Below are 11,556 nucleotides of genomic sequence, written 5' to 3' on the forward strand. Positions count from 1 at the left end.
TTGTGAGTTGATTTGAGACAAATGCGAAAAAACCAATTAATCTATGATGCAATGAAGTCTACACAGCAGGCATGGAATTAAATGCAAAGAAAATATACTCTCAACCAAGAGATTGGCCGAAGCTCTATCCAATTTCCTTCTCCGTCATCTCTGACCTCTCAATCTTATCTTTGAGAAATTCGAAGTGAGAACTCAGTTCTCTTTTCTGATTAGAGGAAGAGTTCCATCAACCTTCATTACCAGCACCATTGAAGCAGCCAACCATCAAAGCTAAAGGGAGCAAGAGATTGTGACCAGCAGCTTGACATTTCTATCTCTAAACATTTATTTTGTTGTTAATTTGAGTTTGTATTGAGATATTGAGATTGAGAAACTCTTTATTTTAAACATAGACCATGAATTCTATCATTTCTTATCCATCCATATATTCACTTCTTACACCATGACTTGCTAAATTCTTAATGGGTTGGGAAGAATAAACTAACGTTCTCATAAATTGTGTATGTTGAAGTTCATCTTGTTTAATGTGTGCTTAATCTATTGCTTGAATCCATCTGATCAATCAATTTAAATAGAAATGGTTAACTGCTTGAGAGAGTATGTGTTGCAGAATTCATTAAACAAGGAAAGAAGTAACTTTACAGATAAAGTTAACCTTTTTGTCCATTCTTAACTTAAGCATGTGTGCATCTTAGAGATAAGATTATGTGGCTAAAACACCGACAGGTGAATATTGAATTTTAATATGTTGAAGACATGGACGGATACCTGTGCATTACTTAGACAAATGTTAGTGGACCTTCTCAACCCTGCTTTATAAAATGATTTTTCATCACTCCACGCAAGTTGTTTCATTATGCTGCATATCATCTATTAACACATACCATTCACAATTTCGCCGCATGACAACTCACTTTTATTGTCAATGCATCACCAATATTGCTTTTCTTTTTTCTTTCTCGTATAAAACACACATCATTCATTTGATTAACCTACGCTTGCTTTCATTTCATCCATAAAGTTCAACATCTACTTTTAGTTATAATTCCATGTGTTCGACCTTAGTTCTCACTAAGACACCTTTATTAAATTTATACTTGGGCTTAATTTAGAAAAACTTGTAAGAAATATAGCACATTATTCTTTATCAACATTTAACACAACACTACTTTTTTATCTTGATACTTCCTCTCGTACGAAATCTATGATATTTATCATAACCTTTTCAGTATTAAGGCTCAACTTGTATGTTAATTTAAAGTGATTAGTTTACTTCGTTTGATACAAACTCCTTTAGTTAACTCATTCTTAATTAGAGCATCTACATTAGGTAATTTAACTCATTATGAATAAAATAAAAAGAATGCTCCTTTACAAAATTAAAATAGAACCACAAGTATAAGATGATCTAGAATATAAAAATATAAAGAGAAAAGTAAAATAATTAAATCAATGTGAAGATCTATAATCTCCTTGAGAAACTACCACATTCGATGGTCTTTCTCTAGCTCAATTATTCAACTCACACTAGGGAAGAACACTTGAATAATGATCCAACTTCAAAGAGGAACTTTCTTTCTTGATCAATCTTTTCCTTACTGAGAGAATAATGCCCTGAATCGACAAATTGTGACTTTATTAAGGGTCGTTTAGATTGATTTAAGAAAAAAATGATTTTTAAAAAAATCACTTTTATTTAAACACTTTTAATCAAAACTATTTAAAATATACTTCAAAGTCAAACACTCCAATTTTTTTCTAAAATGACTTATTTTTCAAATTAAACATTTGAAAATGTATTCTAAACGCTAAAATAACTTTAAACTAGGAGAAAGTTACCATAAAAATCTCATTCGATTTTTACTCACGAAATTCACGTTTGAATTAGTCTAGGGCACAATGTAGTCGCATAGTGAAATTGGTCTAGGGCATGAAATTCAAATAAGACTGTTTAAGTAAACATATTAAACTATTTGCTGCCTGCTGTGTGGTCTAGGGCATGAAATTCATATTAAACTGTTTAAGTAAAATTAAGCTAGAATTCAAGGGGGAGATGCTAATTAAATGATATATTAAACTATTTGCTTAAAATTTAGATCTATTGATGATTTACATACTGATTTATATTTAACAATAATGTTAGTCACTTCTTTCACTAAAAGTGCTGAAATCTACAAATAATAAATTTAGTAAAATGCATTAGTTATTTGCACAAGAGGCTAAAACATATAACTTTTGCAAATATTATGCAATGTTGAATGTCTATATATCTATTGAAAAAGTAAGTTTTAGGATCCGTTTGGTAATCATTTGGCTTTTAGTTTTTTGTTTTTAAAAATTAAGTCGGTAGATACTACTTCTACCTCCAAATTTTTTTCTTTGTTATTTTCTTTTTTTATCAATAGTTTAAAAAACCAAGTCAAATTTTGAAAACTAAAAAAATAGTTTTTAAAAACTAGTTTTTGTTTTTGAAATTTGATTAAAAATTCAACCATTGTACTTAAGAAAGATGTAAATAATTGTAAAAACAAAATGAAAAAATAGACTTATTTTTCGAGAATTAAAAACAAAAAATGAAATAGTTGTCAAACAGAATTTTAATGATAAATCAAGACGATGATACAAAAACAAATCTACTTGATTAAATGATGTTATAAATGTGTGGACATATTAAAAATCATATGAATCTCATTACAGCTCACAACTGATTAAAATACCTAATAAAGGGTTTGAAATTCAAATCCCTTTCACCTAAAAAAAAAAAGAAAGAAAAAAATTAAACTAAACAGTCCAAAAAGTCATGAAAACAAACCTCAACCAAAGCCACATGCATGTTGTTCATCAATTTCCTTTATTCTCAAGTGAAATAATGCAATGGTAGTGGCCCCCATTAGTAATAACGTTGAAACATTATTAATGGGAATCGTTCTTTTATCTTGTCCTTTTTGTTGTTATTACTTCTTAGGGGGTTAAATCAATAAAATATTAAAAAAATAGCAATAAAATGAACCAAATGTAATCATAATACTAATAATAAGTATTTTAATTTTAGTTAGAATTGTAAAGCGTTTATTTATTAATTTAATTTTTTTTATAAAAAAAAAATTTCTTGACATATTAGTAATTATACATTACCATAAAATTAATTAAGACATTGATATTAGTTCTTTTTTTTTTTAAATGTATTCGTTTGACGAGATTTTTGTAAAAAATTTATTCGTTAAAAATGAACTTCGTATTTGTATTAATTTATAATATGAATAGGTATAATCTCTAGTATTTGATTTTTTCATGTTTTCTCTAGAAAAGTAAACTTATCTTGAGAACTTTACACTTGTTCTCAAGAGTTTGTAGAGTGTTCCGTTTTTTGAATTCTCTTTAAAATTTCCTTTAGAGTCTCTGATTTCTGCTCTAGATCGTCTATGAAGTTTCTGACTTAAGGAGTTTCAAAGAGTATTCTAATCTTCTGAAATTTTTTAGCATTAATCTTTTGAGTCTTTTTATCTTATAGAATCTTTTGAGAATTATACTCTTCCTCAGAGCTTCAGAGTTTCAAAGATTCAAACTTTTGATCTTCAAAGCTTCTAGAGAGCTATGTTCTTCAGATTTGCTTTAACTTTTGGATCTTCAGAACTTGAAGATTCCAAGCTTTCAGTCTTCAAAGCTTGTGAGCTTGAGAGCTATAAGCCTCAAACTTGAGAGCTTTAGAGTTTCTGTTTCAGTTCTTCTAACCCTTCCAAAATAAAAGGATAAAACCTCTATTTATAGAGTTTCCATGAGCCTTCCATGAATTGTGTTAGACTTTAGACCCATGCAACTTTAATTTCTTGGTCTGATCCCAATCTATAATTCCAGGCTCCACCGAGATACCAATCAGACTAACCGATCATTACCCAGGATTAATCATAGTTGAATTTGATAAGTCTATTGTTGTGATCAAATGGTCAAGAATGAGACATGTGGTATTTTCTAGTTTGTCATTTATTTGTCTCCAAATTTTAATTCATGGACAACAATTCTTAATAGATCTCAATATCAATAAAATGGATGTTCACTTTAACGACAAAGCAACTTGTGATTAATCAAAAGTTCTCCACAAACAGTATTATTTTAGAAGTCTCACATTGATTTCCCAACTTTTAAAGTAAGATTTGGTGACTCTTTTAGAAATTCCAAGAGAAAAGAGTCTTGACAACTTGAATATAACTTGAAGCCTCGATTAATTGATAAAAGTATTATAATGCTAATAAAAGTTTGACCTTGAAATTTAGATATATATAAAATTGAAGTCTTAGATTATTTGTCCACTACTTTGCCAATTATTATATTAGTTTCAAATGTTAAAAGAGAATTAATGGTATTTCAATTATTTCTATTCCAAATTGATTGGAACCAAGTTGAATTATATGGAAGCAAATGACTAGAATTGGGGCCTATATGCGTATGGTATGTTAATATCACTTCTATTATGACTATATATAACATGGTGCTACCCCATTGTGAGGGGCACTTGACCCACAAACTCAACCACCAGTACTCAAAAAAGGTACACATTGTATCTATTCACAATGTTGATATGCCACAGGGCATTAGCTTGTTCTTTAAAAAATAAAATAAATAAAGTACTCAGTTTTTTTTAATATTACAAATGAACTATTCACTATCTAGTGAAAGTTTAAAGTTTCTAACAATTTAGAAAATCTTAGTTGGGATGAAGTTTGGTTTTATTGAGAATTAAACCATACATTAAAGGTAACCCATATACTTAACAAAAATAGGTAGACCACTTTTAAGATTTCTTGTATTTCAACAATCAAATCTACACGATCTCCTTGGTGTGGGTATCCAACCCACTTGTTGTGCAAACAAAACATTATTTTAAAGTTGTGTTTTGTGAGTCCAATTGGGATTACTTTTTAGATTGACCCATCTTATAAGCCTAGGTTTTCTTTTATGTGATATGAAGATGACCTAAGAGAAAAAAGAGTGAAAAAACGAAGCAGAAAATCGGAAGAAAGAGAGTAGTTCAATTTTTCAGAAACAATTTCCACAAAGTTATTGATTGCCGGAGTTTGAACTGTTGAATCATGTTGTAGTTTGGTTAGCCTGTTCGGGATACATAGAGCCTCGTTTTGAACGGTTGGATCGTTATTTGGAGTTCTGATTTGTCCGTAATCACTGCCAAATTCTTTTTTTTTTTTTTTTATCTCTCAAGTGTTAATTTTTTATATATGATAGTATTGGTAGATAGTGAATCTTTGTATGACTTATTTGGGTTCTTTTTCCCTCAATTTTATCATAATAAAAGAAATTGACAAAGATGGACTCCTCACAAGTCCCATGGTTTTTACTTTTCATATCGAAAGGGTTTTCTACATATAATTCGTGTATGCTCTTTGTTTTAGCCTTCCAGAATTTTATGGTTTATTGCTATCCATTGTTGGTTAATTACTTGGTGATTATTTGGTGATTTATTTGTCGTGTTTTAGAGAACAATTATTTGGTTGATTGTTTTGGAGGAGATCCTAGTGAGTTGTTGTTATATTGTTTGGATCCTTGTTATGGAGTCTACTAGTAATGGTGGAGGTAGTTCAATGATAAAATTGATATCAACCAATTATTCCATCTAGAGATCGATGATGGAGGATTTGTTATATTGCAAAGATTTGTTTGATCCAATTGAAATAATCACAAAAGCAGATGGCACAATTTCAAAACTTGCAAAACCAGAGAAAATTGAAGAAAAAGACTGGAGAAAGTTAAAGAGAAAAACTTTGGCGACTATTAGACAGTGGCTTGATATTAGCATTTTGAACCATGTGTCTAAGGACTTTGACCCATATGAGTTGTAGAAGAAATTAGAAGGTATTGATGAAAGAAAGACCACATATAACAAAACTTCTTTAATCAAGCAACTTGTTAATTTGAAATTGAAGGGCGAGAAGTCTGTTTCTAAACATTTGAGTGAGTTTTAGGATATTATTAATAAGTTGACTACTATGAAGATTGATCTTGATGATGAATTGCAGGCTTTGTTTTTGTTGAGTTCTTTTCTGGACAATTGGAAAACCTTGGTTGTGACTATTAGTAATTCAGCTCCAAAAGGTTTTTTGTCTTTGGATGTTATCAAACAAAGCATGTTCAATGAAGAGATAAGAAGAAAGGAGATGGGAGTTGATAATTTACATGCTTTTGTTGCTGAGAATCATGGAAGAAACAAGAATAAAGGACCTAAAGACCGTGGTAACTCAAAAGGAAGGTCCAAGTCTAGAGACAAAGAGACTAGGACATGTCATTACTTGACAAGCCTGGCCATATAAAAAGGTTTTTCTATCGTTGGAAGAAAGAACAAAGTAAGAAGCAAGACTCACAAAAAAAGGAAGAAGATAAAAATAATACAGTAATTATTTCTCGGATTGATAATGTTGTCACCTTGATTTGTGCAACCAATGAGTGTCATCATGTAGAGAGTTCAAACACATAGTGGGTGGTAGATTCAGGTGCTTCCAACTATTGTTTTCCCAAAAGAGAGTATTTCATAAACTATCATTTTTGTGATTTTGGTAGTGTGAAGAGGGAAAACGGGGATGAAGAGTATGGAAGGACATGATTCCACTTATTTGCATCTCAAAGTCTTTGGCAGCAAGGCATACATGCATGTGAATTATGAATAGAAATCAAAACTTTATTCGAAAACCAATCCATGTATTTTTGTTAGGTAAGGGGATGAAGAGAATGGTTATAGGCTCTACGATCCAGAAAAGAAAAAGGTATTGAGAAGTAGAGATGTAGTATTCTTTGAATACGAGAAAGGTCCAGATCTTCTTAGTACAAGGTACACTTCTACTTCAAAGTTGTGTTTTGATACTACTAATGATTCTACTTCTACTCCTTCTGTTGTTCAGCCGACAAATGAATATATTGATGATGTACATGATGATACTGGTGACATATAACCTGATGGTAAGGTACTATATCATGTCGATGATGATGATCTTGATGAGTCTTCATCTAATGAAGAAATTCATAAGGAAGTTGCATATGAGAAAGTGATTCATGGAGAAATTCATGAGCAGGGGGAGGCATGGTGTCAGCTCTCCACCACCCCTAGGCTCTGTGGCCTAAGTGAGCTACCCCATGGTATATGCGTGTGTCATGGCGTGGGCGAACGTTACAAGACAAGTGTTTTGGGCGTCTTTCATCGAGAATGGGATCTCATGGACAATGTCAGACGGTACGAGTGTGTCGACATTACACCCTTTTCTCATGGGCTAGAGGTTCAATGTAGCACCCAGTATGTCGTTTTGATTCGACAAGGACTCGGAAGGGTCTAAGTCTCGATATGTTCAAATGGATGAATGTCTGGGAAGTCCCAAGTTGGAAAGTTACCCATGGGTTGGTTGACAATGGTTCTTAATAAGCATACACGAGTAGGAAAGAGAAAGCTAATGACATCCCGACACTCGGGATGGCATTCTGAAGCATCAGTTGTTGGGTTTTATGTCCTAAAGCTTGTGGTATGTAAATAATGGAACTTATTCTGAAAATTCAATAAATGTGTTATTGAATAGATCTATTGCTTGAATAGAAATCCAATAAACCTAAAAGTCCCTTGACTATTGGATGAGTACTTGAACTTTATATAGAGACATAAAGGTGAATGAGGTTCCAATAAATAGTCAAAATGATCTATAGTATATGGATAAGGTTGGGTACCTTATTTTGGTAACACTATTGGGTACGGCTTGCTCTGTAGTTGTTACAAGGAGTTGTAAAGTGCTACAAACGAAGTGATCCTAATTCGTTCATGTTAGACATGAGGAGTGGGGGCGTCCTTGTGCAAAAGAGTTTATACAAGATCAGACCACGAAATGAGTCACTCTTACTTTATAATGTTGTTTACTGTTTAAGACTGACTATTTCAAAATAATGACCTGGGTAATTTGACCTTAATCCTGAGCTATCTATGAACTCCTATTTATTCAGGATTGCCCTTAGATTTGCATAGGTGAGGGTTGGCTCAACAACGCCGGCTTAATAAGACTACCATTTCAGGAGTAAGACTGGATAGATAGCTGGGGACATAGGGTACAAGAGGGAATTCACTCCTACCCGGTTTAGGGATGGTAGAGAGGTTGTTCCCTTAAGTGCTGATTCTGGGGCTTGAATAAGAAATCCTACCCTCTCATTTGGTATGAGAGAGACTCGATTTTGTGATTAGATCACAAAAAAATTGTTCATTAGGGGATCAGTGGGGACTTAAGGAACAAGAGGTAATTTTAGGGGTAAAACAGAGATTTAACCCAACCGTTATTGCAAACAACCTATGAAGTGTTAACTTACTAAACATGGTTATATCGGGTGGACATAATATATCTACAGTGAGGGGAGTTCAACTAGTGGCTTTAGTGAAGTGAGCCATTAGTTAACGAATAGGGGTTAGATCGGTCTAATGAGTTTAGCCGATTAATCTCAGATCATTGGAGCCCATGATCTGTAGGTCCATGAGGTCTCCCTACTAGCTCGGAAATGGATTAGCTCTAGAGTAGCGTGATAAGTTAATTTGAAACGTTCAAATTAGAATCAAACAGAATTGAAGAAAATATATTTAAATATGATTTAAATATATGAAGATGAATTTGTGTAAAAATTAATTTAATATTGGATATTAAATTAATTAGAATTGTTTAAATAATTATTTATTAATTTTATTAGAAAATTAATTTATGAAATTAATTTGTAAAATTAAATTTTGATTTTAGAAATAAAATATGATTTTAAAATCAATTTTGAATTTTTGAAAATTGAAAAATTATACAAACTTAAAATTTACTCCAAACATGAGCTACATCCCATGTAGCACATCTCTTTGCATGATAATCTACAATATCTTGAAGAGATTGGAGTGAAGAATTGGGTGATGAACCGATTGAATTTTTGCTGAAAAAATTGGATGAAGAAAGTGTTCTTCAATGGATTGGTTCTGTGAGCTTTCTCCATATTTCTTATGATTCCAGCTTATTTTGAGTCTCACAACTCAATCTAGAGCACTAAAAGGATAGTAGGAAAGATCTTGTGGTGGTCTACACAAGGATTTGGAGGATTTTGCAGTTGAAAATGGAGATTTCCATGGTTCGGTCAAGGTATGTTCTTGAAACCCATTATACTTTGTTTTAGCATATTCCTTTTCAACCAAAATTAATGAATTAAAGTGTTTATGGATCTTGAACTCTTTCGCTGCGTGATGGTGTCGATCCAATATCAGTGGGACTTGATAGTTCCCGATTGGCCCAATACTTGCTCGAGTTGTCCCGTTAAGCATTGTAATGGCTCGATAAAGCTCGGTAGGCGACCATTAGGCTAGTAGAAGCCCAGTAGGCACCGAAGTAGGCCAGTAGAGCCCGGTAAGCATTGTTATGTCCTAGAAAGTCTCGATAAGTGTATGAATCACTCGATAAGCCCCGGTAAAGTGTTATAAGCCTATTTTGGCAAAACGAAGGGTCCAAACTTATCCTGGTGAAGTTTTAAAGTGATGTAAGAGTATTGGGACGTGTTGTTGGGAACCAAGATGATGAAGAGAGACACGGTGAGGATGAAAGAACCTTGCCTAAGGTCCGACGAAGCTTCAAAGAATCGAGCAAAAAGTGAATTGGGATTTAAATTTCCCTTAAGGCTGACCATGATGATGGAGTTAGCATGCAATTAGCGGAAAAAATCAGGATCAATAAGTACTTTAATTCATCAATTTTAGCAATTAAGACAGCATGCTTTATTGAATAAAAAGAGGGTTTCATAAATTACCTTTGAAGACTTCAACTTTCAGCTTTATTCTCTTCAGGCATTCAAAGTACACCATCACTTAATCTTTCCTACTATTCTCTTGGATCTTAGATTGGATTGTGGGATCCAAAATGAGCTTGAATTCAGGGAGAAATATGGAGAATCAACTTTCTGGTTCTTCTCTAAATTTATGAAGAACTTTTTCTTCATCAAAATCAGAAAGTTTCAATATTGCATGGCCATTAAACTCGGCAAAAATGACTGAGATTTATTCTATTCAACATGCAATTCAAATTAACATGAAGAAGACTCCTCCTACTTCAAGGATTAAGTGAAAATTTTAGGTATTTTCAAGTCAAATGTGGGATAAACCTACTTTGGGATTTTTTTTATTTTTTATTTTCATTTAAATTGATTTTTAAACAAAATCAATTTCTTAATAGAAATAAAATTTCAATTTTATAATGAAAAAGATATGAATTCAATAATTAACATTAAATAAAATACATTACTTTTGAATAATTCTATAATTAATCTTTGAATTAATTCTTACAAATTAATTAAATAATTTTAATTAATTTAATATCAAATATTAAATTAATTAAACACCAATTCCACAATCATGAATTCTTATTCATATAATTAATATTTAAAACATATTTGAATATTATCCAACTCTCCAATTTCATTTAATTTGATAATTAAACGTGTAATTATATCACATATAATTACTAATTCCCTTAATTCAAATTTGAACGTTTTAAATTAACTCATCACTCTATTGTAGGGTTTAATCCGTTTGCGAGCTAGTAGGGGGACCTAATGAAGCTACAAATCGTAGACTCCAATGATCCGAGATTAATCAGTTAAACTCTTAACCTAATTAACCAACATTCATTAACTATCGGGCCACGTCACTAAAGCCCAATAATTGTACTCCTCTCACTGTAGATATATTTCTGTCCGCTTGATTTAATCGTAAACAAGAAGTCAATCCTTTATAAGTTGTTCGTAATAACAATTGGGTCAAATGTTGTTTTATCCCCAACATTACATCTTGCTCCTTATGTTCCACCGATCCTTTAATGAATAATTAGGTGGGGCCCCTTGTTCAAGACTTGGAATTAGTATTTAAGATAACAACCTCTCTATTAACCCTAAAAAATGGGTAGGAGTGAATTCCATCTTGCACCCTATGTCCCCAGCTATCTACCCGATCTTACCCCTAAAATGGGAGGCTTATTGAGCCGGCGCTATTGAGCCAACCCTCACCTATGCAAATTTAAGGATAATCCCGAATAAATAGGAGTTCATAGTTAGCTCAGGATTAAGGTTGAGATACCTAGGTCATTGATTTGAAATAGTCAGTCTTAAACCGTGAACAGTATTATAAAGTAAGAGGGACTTATTTCTTGGTCCTGGTTTTACGCAAACTCATTCAATTTTTGGCTTGATTTTTTAAAACATAGGTAAAAAATATATAAAAAAAAAAGCAAAAAAAAAAAATAGAGGTAAGATGAGCATTTGTAGGCTTAATTTTCAAAAACTAAAAACTAAAACTCAAATGGTTACAAAGCTGGATCTAAGATATTTGTCTCTTTTCTCTAATATCCTCTCTTATTTGTAATTCTTCTGACAAATAGATAGCTACTCAGAGGCGGATTTATGAAGGGGTCACATGTCCCTCTCAACCGGTGACATTTTACACATATATAAATTGACTTTCATTATATATTAAAATTTTGAGTTATCTAGCTATATATATTATATATAACT

The sequence above is a fragment of the Benincasa hispida genome, chromosome 6 (assembly GCF_027475165.1).
Source record: "Benincasa hispida cultivar pf3 chromosome 6, pf3_genome.v1.1, whole genome shotgun sequence".
Taxonomy (NCBI): Eukaryota; Viridiplantae; Streptophyta; class Magnoliopsida; order Cucurbitales; family Cucurbitaceae; genus Benincasa; species Benincasa hispida.